General features: G+C 46.2%; 1 long non-coding RNA gene across 1 annotated transcript in view; it reads left to right on the top strand.

Moving 5' to 3' along the window:
• Nucleotides 1-1455: 1455 nt before the first annotated feature.
• Nucleotides 1456-13325, top strand: part of LOC125182523 (uncharacterized) — a 112850-nt gene continuing 100980 nt past the window's right edge. Inside the window, exon 1 of the long non-coding RNA XR_007162496.2 lies at nt 1456-2547. This is a non-coding gene — a long non-coding RNA (uncharacterized lncRNA). The remainder of the gene's footprint in view (nt 2548-13325) is intronic.

Here is a 13325-nt window from a genome sequence, read left to right as displayed (position 1 = left end):
AGAAGTAGCAACATGCTAAAACCTCGGGCATACCTTCAGGCTGCCTCAGGGATTTCTTGGTTTCCATATATGTGTTGAACAAATGCTCTGCCGTAATTTCTCTAAGTAACCAGATATAATCTGGGCTCAAAGGCTGCGTGATGAGTAACTTTCCTCTGATTGTTTTTCATTTGATTCTGAAGTACCATTTGAAACAAGAGATAAAATAATGTCAGAATTAGCGACTAGCACAGCTAGGCCTATTTTTCTCATATAGTTTATGCGACCACATTATGAAAGATTTCCTAGAGCAGGACATAGCATTTGCTTCTAAGCTGTACCCTGCACATGGGATGACAATAAAGGTGAGGACTTGTCACCTTTGGTCCCGTGCCAGCCTGTAGTTTGGCTGGCCTGGGCAATCCATTCAAGGCCATTTACAGCCCGAGTGCTGGGCTTAAACCCTCTCGGGCGTGCCCTACCCATAAAGCACACGCACCGCAACAGAACAGGCTTTGTGATCAGACTTAGTCTTTCTGCAGCGGATTGCTCCCCTGAAGCTTCTGTTCCTGTTACTGGACGGGTATGCTTTCCTCTCCCATAGGATCAGCATGGAAAACTGGCAGCAGTCGCAAAATAGGGCTATGTTTCGACACACATGTGATTAAATTCAGCCCTCTCCTTATTTCAAGATATAATGAATTTTTAAATCACAGCAAACATCTGACTTACTCTGTGTAAGCTGATGAACGCATATCACAGAGAAAAACTAAGTTCCTGAGGATGCTGCTGCTTCAAAAACTGGTTGGGGTCCTTCTTGGCAGTGCTTCCTGTTTAAAATGAGCTTTTGAGTTGTCCAAGAAGTACTTTTAGCTAACACAAGTTTAGGGGGAGACCTCAGCCTAACACAAGATTAGGGGGAGACCTCAACCACTGAGTTTAAAATCCTCCTGCTAACAATAATGTTCTCATCAGTCTTTAACACAAGGTAAAATCCTTTAACATTTGGGTTAGTTCTGAGTGCACAGCCACTCATTTTTCTTCTGACTCTTCCCAGACAAATGATCCAAATAGGAAAATTCTACCTGGTACTTTCCTCTCCGCTCCCTTGGCAAGGGTCACTGCCATTCACAGCACCATTCATGACCCCTCTTCTGCTTGGCCCATTCCCAGGAGATTGAAAAACCTGAATAGATGAATAAAGTTCATCTTATTAAATAAAAATCACCCTTGTGCTTGCTGTTATTACTGGCTGGCTTATCTACAGAGGAGGGTGTGGGAGCTCAGTTGTGGACAAACAGCTGAACCCCAATTAGCTCCTTTTCAGAGTTCAATGCTGTGGATCTAACCACGTTCCCCATGTTCTCCACCTACACAGATTTTGGACCTTCAATTTCTGTGAAATTAAATGGAAGTTACAAGCTGCCTACTCTTAACTGTTTGTTATTTTTAAGGGCAGGTTTTTTCTCGCTCCCTCCTACTTCCCTCCCCTCCCCCCCATTTCTTTTTTGATGGCTTTCTCGTTTAGTGCTTTTTGGATCCAGTCCCTGCATTTATAGATCCCAGGGGAATATCTTACCCACATGCCTGCCTACCCACGCCACCTTTTGATTTTACGGAGACCTGTAACAGTGACTGCATTTACAGTGTGGCAAAACAGAATTTAAAAACAAATTGAATCACACCTCGTGGCCACCACAACTCAATCCAAATGCTGCAAGCATGAGGACCTTAAGTTATTATGCAGAAACCCTTATTTTCTTCAAATATGTGGACCAAATGTTCTGCATCTGTTTCACCTTTTCTTCATTTCACCTTATTTGAAATCAGAGTGACAATGGATATAGAGCATGCCTGTCTGCATATGTCTGGCAGGATTTAGTTCATCTATGAATTCATATTGCTTTTTCAATATTGATAAGTGGTAGCTTTATTTCTAGGGCATGCAGGGCATGCAGAAGAGGCATTAGGCCTTATACCCTGTAATAAACGCAGTGGCTGAGCGCGCTGCGATATGAATTCACCAGTAAACTAATGTTGCCAGATATATGCAGTCAGTTAGGAAAAAACAAAATTTAAAGTGTAACCACGTTTGTTCTCTGGACTGGATGTTGAGATTAGGTATTTATTTGTTATTTACAGCAAGAGAGAAGAAAGGTGAGTGGTGTTAAGACATGAGTTGTGATGCTATTCTGGACACTTTTTAGGGGATGCAGGGGGTGGCTCACCAAAGGACTCAGCGTTCATTCTTGAAAGGAGACTTGTGTGCTTCTGGACCACCAAAGCAATATTGGATGACAATTATTCTCTCCTGGAGAGAAGTGGTATTGAGAGAGTGCTAATATGAGTCATCTCCCCCGATGTTATCACTCCGACATTTCCAGTTCACACCAATAAACACGCTCGTACTTGCTATGGCAACGCTAGCAACCTCAGGGGTAAAGCGAGCCTTTTGTGCCTGACGGTAGTGTTACGGAGGACATGCCTCTCCGCCTGCGCCCGGCCGGTTTAGCATTTCCGACGGTTTCATTAACCGCTCTTCTGACAGCTTCTCAGCTTTAATAATGGGTAAGATGTAGCTGCAGGAGGTGCCTCTGAAATTAAGCCTGATGCTGAGGGATCGCGCAGCTCCTCTGCTCTGTCCCTACTATGAAAGTCTTATTCTAAGCCCTGCTGCAGCAGCTGATCTCATGAAAGACTTGCTAGTTATTTATTTTTATGTCTTTCATTAGTGGCTGTTCATAATCACTCTCAGCCTTCTTAACTCTCATGCTCTGACATTTTATTTGTTCTAGTTCATATTCCCTTTCAATTGACTTCAGTTGGGCTGCCTTTTTTTTTTTTTTTTTGAAAGGCACCTGTTTGGCTTGAACAATATCTTGCCGTTTGACCATTTTATTGCTTTCCCCCATACTTTCCTGCCTCCCTCACCCCCGCACGCCTCTTTTTTGTGCTTTCCATGATTACATTAAAGCTTCTTAAATAGCTTCCATGCTGAGTCTAAAGATTTTAATTTCCTTACTTTTGAATTTAAAGTCCTTCTAATAGCTACCACGCTTAAACACAAAGCTTCCTTTCCATGCTGCCCCTCGATGTGGTGAGCTTGTCCCTGGGATGCCAAAGGCCAGGTCCCCCCCCGGGCACTGCTGTCACCTCTCTCCCCAGCCTCCTGCTTGGGCAGGGGGTTCATGGACCTGGCAGAAAAGTGAAAGGTGTGGGATCATCTGATGTACCTAGGAGCAGGGTGAAGCCTGTTTACCCTGTCTTTATTCCTCTTTAAGAACAGTGCTCTGACTGATGGTTTGAAGAAAACCAGAAGGTCTTTTGATAGGAAATTGTGTGAAAAACTGCAAGCTGGCAGAAGTGGCTTCGTGCCTGTCTTCAGGGATCCTGCTGCTAATTACCGGAGGTATGCCCAGACCATACTGCTCTTTTATGGGGGCACAGCGAGCCAGTTGTGAGGACAGCTCTGACTAATAAAATCATAAGGGCTCTCTATAGATTTGCAGGCAGACTAATTGGGATCAGAAGATCTGGAAACAACAGCAATTGGTGGCTTGGGCTGGCTTTTTGTTTTTATTTCTCTTTTCTATCGGTGTTGTCTAATTTTAGTTAGTACTATATTGTGATTACCCTCCAGGGAAAAGCTAAGTGTGCATTTTAAATCTCCTTTCATATTAGTGTTACACCCTAGCCTGTTTGTTTGTTTGTTTTCATCTGGATCAGGGTTATGCTCCCATTGAACTGAAATAAACTCCCTCTAAATCAAAATAACGTTGGTACCAGGCAGTTTGCACCTGTTTAATGAGCTCCTGAAACCTGATTTTACAGAGCTCACTGATACCGTAGAAGTGTGCCCTGCTAGCACCGCACCAGCCTTGCAGTGACCCCATGTGCTCGCAGGGCTGCTGCCTCTGGCTCCAGGCTGTCCCCGTGCGCAGGCTGCTGGGAGCCAGAGATGCAGCTTGTCCTGGCAGGTGCCTCGTGCAGTGTCCCATCTCCCTTCACCTGTTTCCCTTGTGGGAGCTCAATCCAACAGAAGCTGTTTCCCGTTGTGTAACTAGCAGCATACTCAGGCATTGATACTTGGGGTACACAGGGAAACCTGCCTTACTGCTTGGGAGCAGGTGCTTCTGTTCTGTCACGAGGCTTGGTGATTCCATTTGGCACCAAATCAGGAATGGGATGAACGTGGTGGCAGCTGAGGAGTGTATAACTAGTGTCAGGAACAAACATTTTTTGGGGAAAGTGGCAGGTGGTTTTTGCAGTTGTCTAGGATTATCTCAGCCATGCACCGGGAAGGCAGGTGGGTAGGTAAGAAATCAGGTGGGGTCACCTATGTCTGTTGAGTTGTTGGTGTGCTGCAGACTTTGGTTGGTCCTCACTAGTGTCCAAGAAGTCAATAGGGATGAACAGACTGTGAAAAGCCACTTTGGAGCACATGCATCCAGATGCAAGAGTTTTAGGCTGCTCCTTTCAGGTTAGGATGCCTTTGTTTTGCACGTTGCTGGTGTGCAGTGGACAGCAGGAAGCAACGCGCTGAGGTGGAATACGTGAGTGCAGTGCAGTGGGAGTAGGACACTGGCCTCTCCTACCTGAAACGCCCAGCAACTCCGTGGAAAGGAGAAGCCAGTCTATTTTAGTGGCATAACTCCAGGAAATTTGGGATGCTTGGGAGCACGGTGATAAAATCAAAATGGATACAAATTCTTTGGGCTTTAAGGCAGTTCTTCTCTAGAGTTTAAATCTTTCCTATCGAGGGCTGGATGAATGGAACAAAAATCTGAACTTTGCAGAACTGAGTAAGAGTTGTGCTGTTCCAGCTTGGCTCTGGTTTCCTTCTCTCTGCACTGTTACCGTGAAACTGTCAAGCTATATTTTTAGTTATTAATTTATTTTTGCCATTCTCTTGTGACAGAGCACCGGAGCGCAAAGTTTCAGCCACAAACAAATCTTTATAACCAAGTTCCGAAACCCTGAAGCAAGTTATTTTATTGAATGTACTCAGGCCTTTAACCAGAGCTGTGCTAGCAGGGGCTGCACTAAGGCATAGCAGCACAGCAAGTGCTGCGGCTGCTCTCTATTCCTACTTAAAGGAAATTCGGGTTGTAGGAAAAGAGGGGAATTTCACCAAGTGAAGATTTCCCCATGGCCAATGGGACTGCACTTGCTAGAAGAGTCCCTTGACCTTTCTAACAGGGTAAGGCATGGAAAATAAATTATAAGTGTTTGTAATGACTCTTTATCATTGCAGAAGAACTATGGCCAGTGAGGACTGATAACGAGTTTAGGTGACTCCCTAGTTTTGTTACACTCCTATGCCTGGAGAGTTTATTTAATTGAACTGCTGCGTTTTTATTACCAAACTTTCCAGGCTTCAACGTAATACCAGGCGGCGCACGGGGAGAGGTGTGCTGGGAATGCACACAACAGCTTTAATTGTTTCAGATCCCCACGCACTGTCCCTCCTCTCCTCCACCACTGTCTCTCCAGAGGTGCCTCTGGGTCAAAGTCAAATTGAAAAGTCACTTAACGTGAGTACTTTAGCATGCCTTGGTCCCACAGGCAGCGGGCAAAGTACCAAACTTGCTGAGCTTTTAAGAACAGCTTGAGGATGGCATGCCATAGCAACACCGCTGCTGGCTGCAGCTGTGGCTTGTATGCTTTTCTTCACCAACACTGCAACTCCTGCTGCACTTTAAACAAGAACAGACACTGTCCTCCAGGTTTCTCTCCATAAAGGCACACAAACGGGGCCAGACTCTTCCCTCAGTCATGCTGAAGTAAATCAGAAGTAATTCCACTGACAACCGTGAAGGTCACAGTGAAGTTACACCAACTCGCAGCAGAAGGTGGGTTGCTGTGGCTGCGTGCGTGTGTAACAGCCAGAACTGCTGGCCAGGCTGAACTGCTCATTTACTGGAGCACATGGATAGCATTAGTGTTGCTGGAGACTTTGTTTGGGTAGAAGTCAGTGGTTAAACACCTGAAATCTCAGTAGACAAAAGAGAACACTATTAAGTTTTATGACTGTAGAGTAGGAGATTGCAACATGTAGGTTCCATTAAAAAAATCTGAAACTATGTTATATTACATACTTTAGAGGTTCTGTCACTGAGTTGATTAGTATGACTTAGTTATTAGCTGTTACTAGAAGCTTTCCACTGAGAAATAGAATTAGAAATACCAGTCGCTGTATTTTTATTCACAACCTTGTTGAATTCATCTCGGTCTCACAGATGGACCGAGAACTAGTCCAAAGGCTGTTTTATGTGTTTAAGTATTTGCCTATTCTTTCCTTGTGGGAAAAAAGAATGCAATCTATGGAGACAAAACCAATGTTTTGAAACAGCTGGGCTTCAGATGCACGCGCGGAGCAGAAAGGGCAGAGGGCTGTCAGCCACATTTGTGCTCAGGCAGCTGTAATTCTGGTGACTGGGATAGTTGCTTTCCCAGGCCCGCATTTGTACCCTCATTTTTAACTCTCTCCAGCATCCCCTGACCTTCTCATATCCCTTCAGTTTCCCTTCTCTTTTCTCTGCCATCCTAGCAATTCGCCTTCACTCTGTACCTCCTGCCCATGCCCCATGAGAGCTGCTCTAACCCTGTGCAGAGAGGCAAGGGATTCAGTGAGAAAGCCTGTTTAAAGGACGGCTTTTGCCCTACATCCACAAGAACCCACAAGTAGACTTAATGTTATTGCTCATTCCTGAAACATATTTGGCACATGGAGTATCTCCAGCCAGTCCAGTACAACCAGCAGAAAAGAGATCTAGCTTCCACGTGAATCAGCTGCCACTACATGGAGTTCTCTGGACAACCATATCAAAAGGCAGGAAAAGCTGGCATTTAAGCACACAGATTTGAGAGGACAATTTAAGAACTAAACCAAGCTTTTCAAAGTACTGCAGACCCCAAGCCAGCCACCCCAGTAAGTCTGACTGCTGTGTTGATGGCAGCCAGCAGCCTTGATGTTCCTCCAGCCTCTCTTAAAGCAAACAGATAAAGCTAATGGGCTGGTTGCAGTGCGTCGTCCTCAGCTAACGTAGCAGGATGCTTGCAAGTCTTTCCTTTTGACCTGATCACCAGAGGCCTTGATTAAAGCATAAAACATTGGTGATGTGGATTGCTTTCCCATTTGTAGTTGAGCTTGGTATCCCCAAGGGAAATACGGGGGCGTTCAGGAGTCAGCGGGTAATTTTATTTTACCCATTTTTATTGATTGAAAAGTATAGGGTGTTGGTCTTTATTTTTTTTCTTGTCATGTTTTTGCTAGTGGAGAAATGCAAAGAAAAGAAATCGCTTTTGGTACAAGAAATACCTGATGTTATACTTAACTTCACAAAGAGTACATTTGATTGTGTACCCAGCTAATTTATAAATGTGATCTCTGTAACTCAACGCTTTTAATTACAAGGGGAAAAACGGAATTAGTTCATTAATGCTGTGAAAAGGAGCAGTGACCTACCTGCCAAGTGGCAAGGTGGAAATAATTAATCTGGTCAATTAAAAAGAAACTGATAAATTAAAACGCAAAGCCTTCCATGTGGCGCATTAAATTAGGGAGTCATGATCACCAGAATGTGTGCTTATCGTCAGACTGGATCCCTCATTTTCCTGCTTGACTTGGTTCTGAGTTTGGCCAGGTCTGTTAGCAAGGTGCCTGGTGTTCCGAACTACCGTAGGAATTCGTAGGCCCTGGCACATTTTGCAGGAGAGAGGAAGATCCACCTCCTTCTGAAACGCAGCTGATGAAAAGTGCATGGCTTGCTTTTATCATCACATACAAACCCGCTCGTTGCCTTTGCTTGGCTTTGCTTTCTTTCCCACTGTTAAATGTCACTTGCCTTTCCTTGGGCTTTAAATGGCTCAGGCGCGGTGCTGAATTGCCTAGGTCATCTCCATCTATTTATGACCTTAAAAATCTGATCCCATGGAAACTACCGAGCTGCTGGAGCTGAACCCTAAAGTATACAGCGTATTTGCTCCACAGAACTGGAAATAGTAAAACAGTTTCTTTTCTATAAATACCACTAACTCCTCTTGACATTTACAAGTGCGTAGTATTTTTTTTACACACTGCATGATCTCAGAAGTGCTTAACAGATCAGTGAACTGTGTATCTGCTCAGCATAGGTAACTGCAAAGCCATTATGTGCCCTGCACCATCCCTCACAAGCGCTGAGGACATTTACATTAGCTCCTGTCCATCTCAAGGCCATAAATTGAAATAAGAAATATGGGCTACTTGCTGAATGGTTGACCAGTGCTCTGGTGCAGCCTACAGGAAAATATGAATGTTAGTGTTTACTTTAACTAGGGCATATATCATACGGAGCCAAGGTCCTCTCCTTTGTTGAGATGAGAGTTGTTCTCATCAGGAATACTTCGGGGCACATCCTGTTGCTAGGGAAAAAAAATTAAAACGCAAAAGCTGAGCAGAGGATGGTCTGAATGTTTTCTGTCTGAGGTGTGAGAATTGGCAGGCATTAAACATAAGGAAAAAGAGTGAGCAAAATCAGGCATTTCTTGGATGTGATAAAAATGAGCAGTGCACGGTGCACCTCTTCAGGAGGCGTGGGCTGCGGTGCGAGGAGGGGCAGGACCGCGATGGAAGAAACAGCTGCGGCCAGAAATCAAATTCCTGGCAGCTCAGCAACTCCGCTCCTCCTGTTTCCAAACTACAAATCACCGGTGGGATTCCCCTTGCCCCAGCTCCCACCAGCAGCTCTGTAAAATCAGCAGACAGCCCCTACAATGTGGTTTAACTCCTGAATGCTCACACGTGTCGATAGATCTCCTCTCCTACCCCTGAGGACAGCGGGTTCAGAGGTGTGAGGTGCTCTGCGCACCCATGTTTCCCATCCGAAGCAAGTCACGGCCAGTCTCCAGCTGGGACTTTCCTCCCTGGGGACACACACAAGTGGCTCCTGCCAGGGATGTGTACAGGGGCAGCTTCAAAGAGAACAGCACAGTAAAGAGGTGGGCAGGGAAAAACAAATTTATTTACTGCCAATGAGCATAGAATAGGTAAAACCTGTCCTGGGATATGAAACTTGCTGAACTCTGTTAAAACCATCAGGTTTCCCAACACCTGTCAACGTCTGCTGTAACACCCTTACAAAACCTGAGGTGGGAGACATTTCTGTGCGATGACAGCTATCCCAATTGAGGAGATAAGCCCTCCAAAAGCACCCAAAATGTTGCTGAGGCTAGGTGTGCATGGGGGCCTCTCCTGACACAGCAAACTGTACAGGCATTGCCAAAGCTGAGGGAAATCCCGGCACTCTGGTGTCCGCCGGGAGCAGTAGCCTGCAGATTTCATCCCACGGGTTTGCAAGCCTTGCTCTCCCCTTGTCCTTCCCTCTGCCTGGCTGGCCGAGCATCCTGTTTCCGAGGCCCTGAGCAGGAGGTGAGGGTTTGCTGCCGGGAGGGGCAGGGGGGCTGCTCCTGGCCCTAGGAGGCGAAGCCCGGCCCGTTCCTTGTCCCCAGCAGGGACGAGCAACCTTGCAGCAGTAACGATGCACCCGTGCAGATATGCACATTCAGATGGTGTCTTGGCACATCGTATCCCAAGGCACAGATCTCCAAAGATATTTGGGAACCTCTTGCTGAACCAGGGAGGATCAGGTGCCTGCACACCGTAATGCCCTCAGCCCACAGGCTCCCTTGCTTCACCCGCAGTTACCTCATCCGTGTCCTTGGGGCAGAGAAGCAAATGGCAGCGGGTCACAAAGATCTTTATATGCCACTTCTGCACCCAGGGCTTTCCCTCAGCACCTGCGTGGCTCAGATCCCCCTTCCTGTCCCTGCATGCAGGGCCAAGGGACTGGAGGGGAGCGCAGTATAGCCAGTACACATGCGAAATCTGGGTCACATTTGGCCTTCCCTGTTTATGGAAGTCTGTACTTTTCCAGAGGGCTGCTCCTCCTTAATCTCCAAATGCAGATGTGGGTATTGTTGGTGCTGCTGGTGCCCGGAAAGGCTCCTCCAGGACTGGCTCAGGTTGTGAGGGTTCAAAGGCAGGAGGAGAAGAAAATGGCAGTGAGGAAAACCTGTGAGGGATTCTGGCTGTTCAGCGTCAGGAAACTAATGCCAGCTTCTCAAGGCATGGGAAGTGACATTGGCTGCCAAATGCAAAGTGCATTACCATTTCATGGGAATAATTATGACAGTGAAATATTTTCTTAAAATAACCTTGGGCCATATACTAAATGGAAAGAAGTAAATGTGGCACTAGAAATGCAAACTGAACCACAGGAATTTATACCAGCTTTACAGAGCCTGCTCCACAGGGCCAGATCCTGCCGTCATTACACTGGTGTGAATCAGAGTGTGTTTTGCTGAATTGGATGGAGGAACTGGGGCTTGAAGGGGCCAAGTGCAAGCATAATTTAGCAGCTGCTGAGGAGCGCTGCCTCGTGCAAAGGAGAGGTCAGCGGGATCCTGGCTGAGCAAATGGATAGATTATGTGGAGTCTGCTCAGGAGCACTGTGAAACAACAACAAAAAAAAGTAGTTGCAAGCCACAAAGTTAGCTTTCTGCCCCTCAGCAAGCATGGACAGGGTTTGCTATAGATGTGGTCTGAGGGGACAACTTGGCACAGCAAAGTTCTAACATGCGTCTCGTCATCATTTACGGACACCCTGCCGGAGATAATTCACACACGGATACTTTCCGACGGGCTGAGTGCGTGCACACTAACAGCTAAAAATGAATCTCACTTTCCTTTGCTCCGCTTGGTACTTCTGAATATTTCTAACGTGTTTATTACCAATCTAGTCATGCTTGTTTGCCTCCTGCATCTGACACCTCCTTAAGGTCAAATGAAGAAAAGGTTATTTTTACAGCTATTATTACGTATTTCCTTGTACTAGCCAGCATCTGCCATTAACACTCAATGGTTCTAGGTTCAAGCAGCAAACAAAAGACATTGATGGGAAATTAGGTGAGGATCTGTTTTGCATTCTCATTCTGAGTTCATTTTCCTCAGTTTAATTCAAAAATAAAATTTACAAGAATAAAAAATGTGACACCACTCTATTATTATGACAGTTTAAGCAACACCTGGAATTAGGCCAGCTTATATTTTCGTCAGATAAAGGGAGAACATATTAGATGGGCAAAAGGATTTTAGGAAGGGAAATAAAACATCAGATCCCACTTTTGGTTTACATTTCTGCAGTAGTTACATGGCAGAAATATTAAGCAAGTGTGGTCACGTAGATTGCCTTCCCCGCCATCCTGAACACAAAGCTGATCTCTTAGGTGAAAACTAAAAATGAAAGCATTAGTGTTTTTTTTTTGTTTTGTTTGTTTTTGCTTTTTTTTTTTGCTTTTTTTTTGGTGCAAATTTATGTCTGTTTGGCAAATGGAAATTAGAGAAATAAATTCCACGGAACTTGGTACAGTCTTAAATTCTGGGAGGTTAATCCAAATCCTCAGTCTTTTCAAATGCAGAGATAGGAGGTATCCATTTAACGTGCCTCCCAAGGGAGGAATTACCTGATTTCTGACATGAGAAACCACCAGAGCCAAGGCAGAGACCTGTTGTTCCCCCATCACGGAAGAACGCGTTCCTTTGAAATTTCATCAGCTAGAAAATCAGTGAGTAGGGTTTTGGATTTCATAGAGGAATTTTACTGTGTTGGTTTTTTTTTGTTTTTTTTTTTTTTAGGCCCAAATGATAAAAATGCTATAAATTCTATCTTAGACTCTGCAAGTGAAAGGTTTAAGAGATTATGTGAGTAAATCATTCATCCCTTCTGAATATCCTGCTGATAAAAGGGATCCCCTGATGTGATATGTACTGTCAGGTTTGAATTTGAAGCAGAGAATTTCTCTCAAGTTCCCTTTAGGGAATCGGTACGTTTTACACTGAATATTAGGATCACCTCTCCAGGCATGGGGAGGAAGCTAGAATGAGACCCTGAGGCCACAGAGAAATTATCAAAAAGAGATAAACTGGTTTCCTTTTTTATTAAATTCTTCTATAACCAGCTTTATAACCTAGCAAGTGACAAAAATTTCACAGTACATTACACATACTCACTCGCGGGCATTTCGCAAGATCAGGGAGGCGTCGCTGCATTTTCTGCTCTGGACTGAGCACAAAGGCTGAGGGCAGGGCTCCAGCACCTCCGTTCCCAGGGACTCCAGCCCCTCTCTAACAGCTTTATATTTTGTTGACTGTTTCATTGCTATTAACTCTCGTTACTGGCATTTCATGTCGTGATTTCATTCTTGGGCAGGAGCAGGCCAAGAGGCTTTTAAGCGCGGCATAAAAGAAGCTGCCACTCAATACACTGGGTAGAGCTGTGACCATTCCCCACCCCCTGCACCCTCACACGAGTGTGGGGGTTCATTAGAGGCTGTTTGGGGGTGCCCCAAATGAGTGCTCCCGGAGAATCTCTGGTGAAGCCCGTGTTGTGCTGGGGACCCCCAAAACACGTCTGGCTCAGACCTGCGCCCGCTCCTGTGGGAACATGACAGGGGCTTGCGAGGGGTGCTGGAGGCGTGGGCTGCGCGGCCTCACCTGCATCGCTGGGGACGACGAGGCTGCCCCCCAGCATGCTGGCAGCGGTGCCCAGCGGCTGCAGAAGGAGCTCACTGCCTGCCCAAGAGTATCCTGGCCCCATAAGTATGGGGAGAGCAGCAGCAGGGAGCTCGTGGGGAGCCAGAGAAGGGGCAACAGCTGGGCTTGGAGGAGCAGCCATCTCGTCAGGGCGGAGAGGACTGCCTTCCACGACTCTGAAGGCATTTTGGCATCCCTTTTTTCCTCCCTCCTCTCCAAACAGGAGTAGCAAACTCTAGCGTGGGCTAGGAAAAAAAAAAAAAATCCACACAAAGGGGCCGTGTTTCCATTCTGTGTCTGGAGCGACTGCTATAGCTGCCAGCACTTGCTCATATCCCTCTGCCAGCAAGCTGGCTGCCTCAGGGGTCACTTGCTAGCTCTGCCTCCCGCTGCCTGGTGCCTTGGGGCCATGCACAGGCGTTTTCCTAGCAGAGCTGCCCCACACCTGCCCCCTGCCCACGGGGCGCCGTGTGGCTCCAGCAGCACGGTTGTTATCTCCTTGCTATCGGGATGGCGGAGCTGGCGCTTGGGTGACAGCCATCTGAGGGTGTGTGGAAGCGCGGAGGATTTATGTGTCCCTCAGCCCTGACGGAGAAGTAGGCCCTCCAACCGTACTTAGAAGCTGCAGTGATAAATACCACTGGCACTGCAAGAAAATCAGATACGCCATGTCAGAGCTCCTGCATTTCTGTTTGTCTGCTGTTTGAGCAGCTGTGAATCAGTGAACGAGGACACAAAGAGCCCTGTGAAGCATCTGATAAACACATTTAAG

This window comes from Anser cygnoides, chromosome 6 (genome assembly GCF_040182565.1).
Source record: "Anser cygnoides isolate HZ-2024a breed goose chromosome 6, Taihu_goose_T2T_genome, whole genome shotgun sequence".
Lineage (NCBI taxonomy): Eukaryota > Metazoa > Chordata > Aves > Anseriformes > Anatidae > Anser > Anser cygnoides.
Note: the sequence above shows the minus strand (reverse complement) of the source record. Positions and strands in the feature narration are given on the sequence as shown.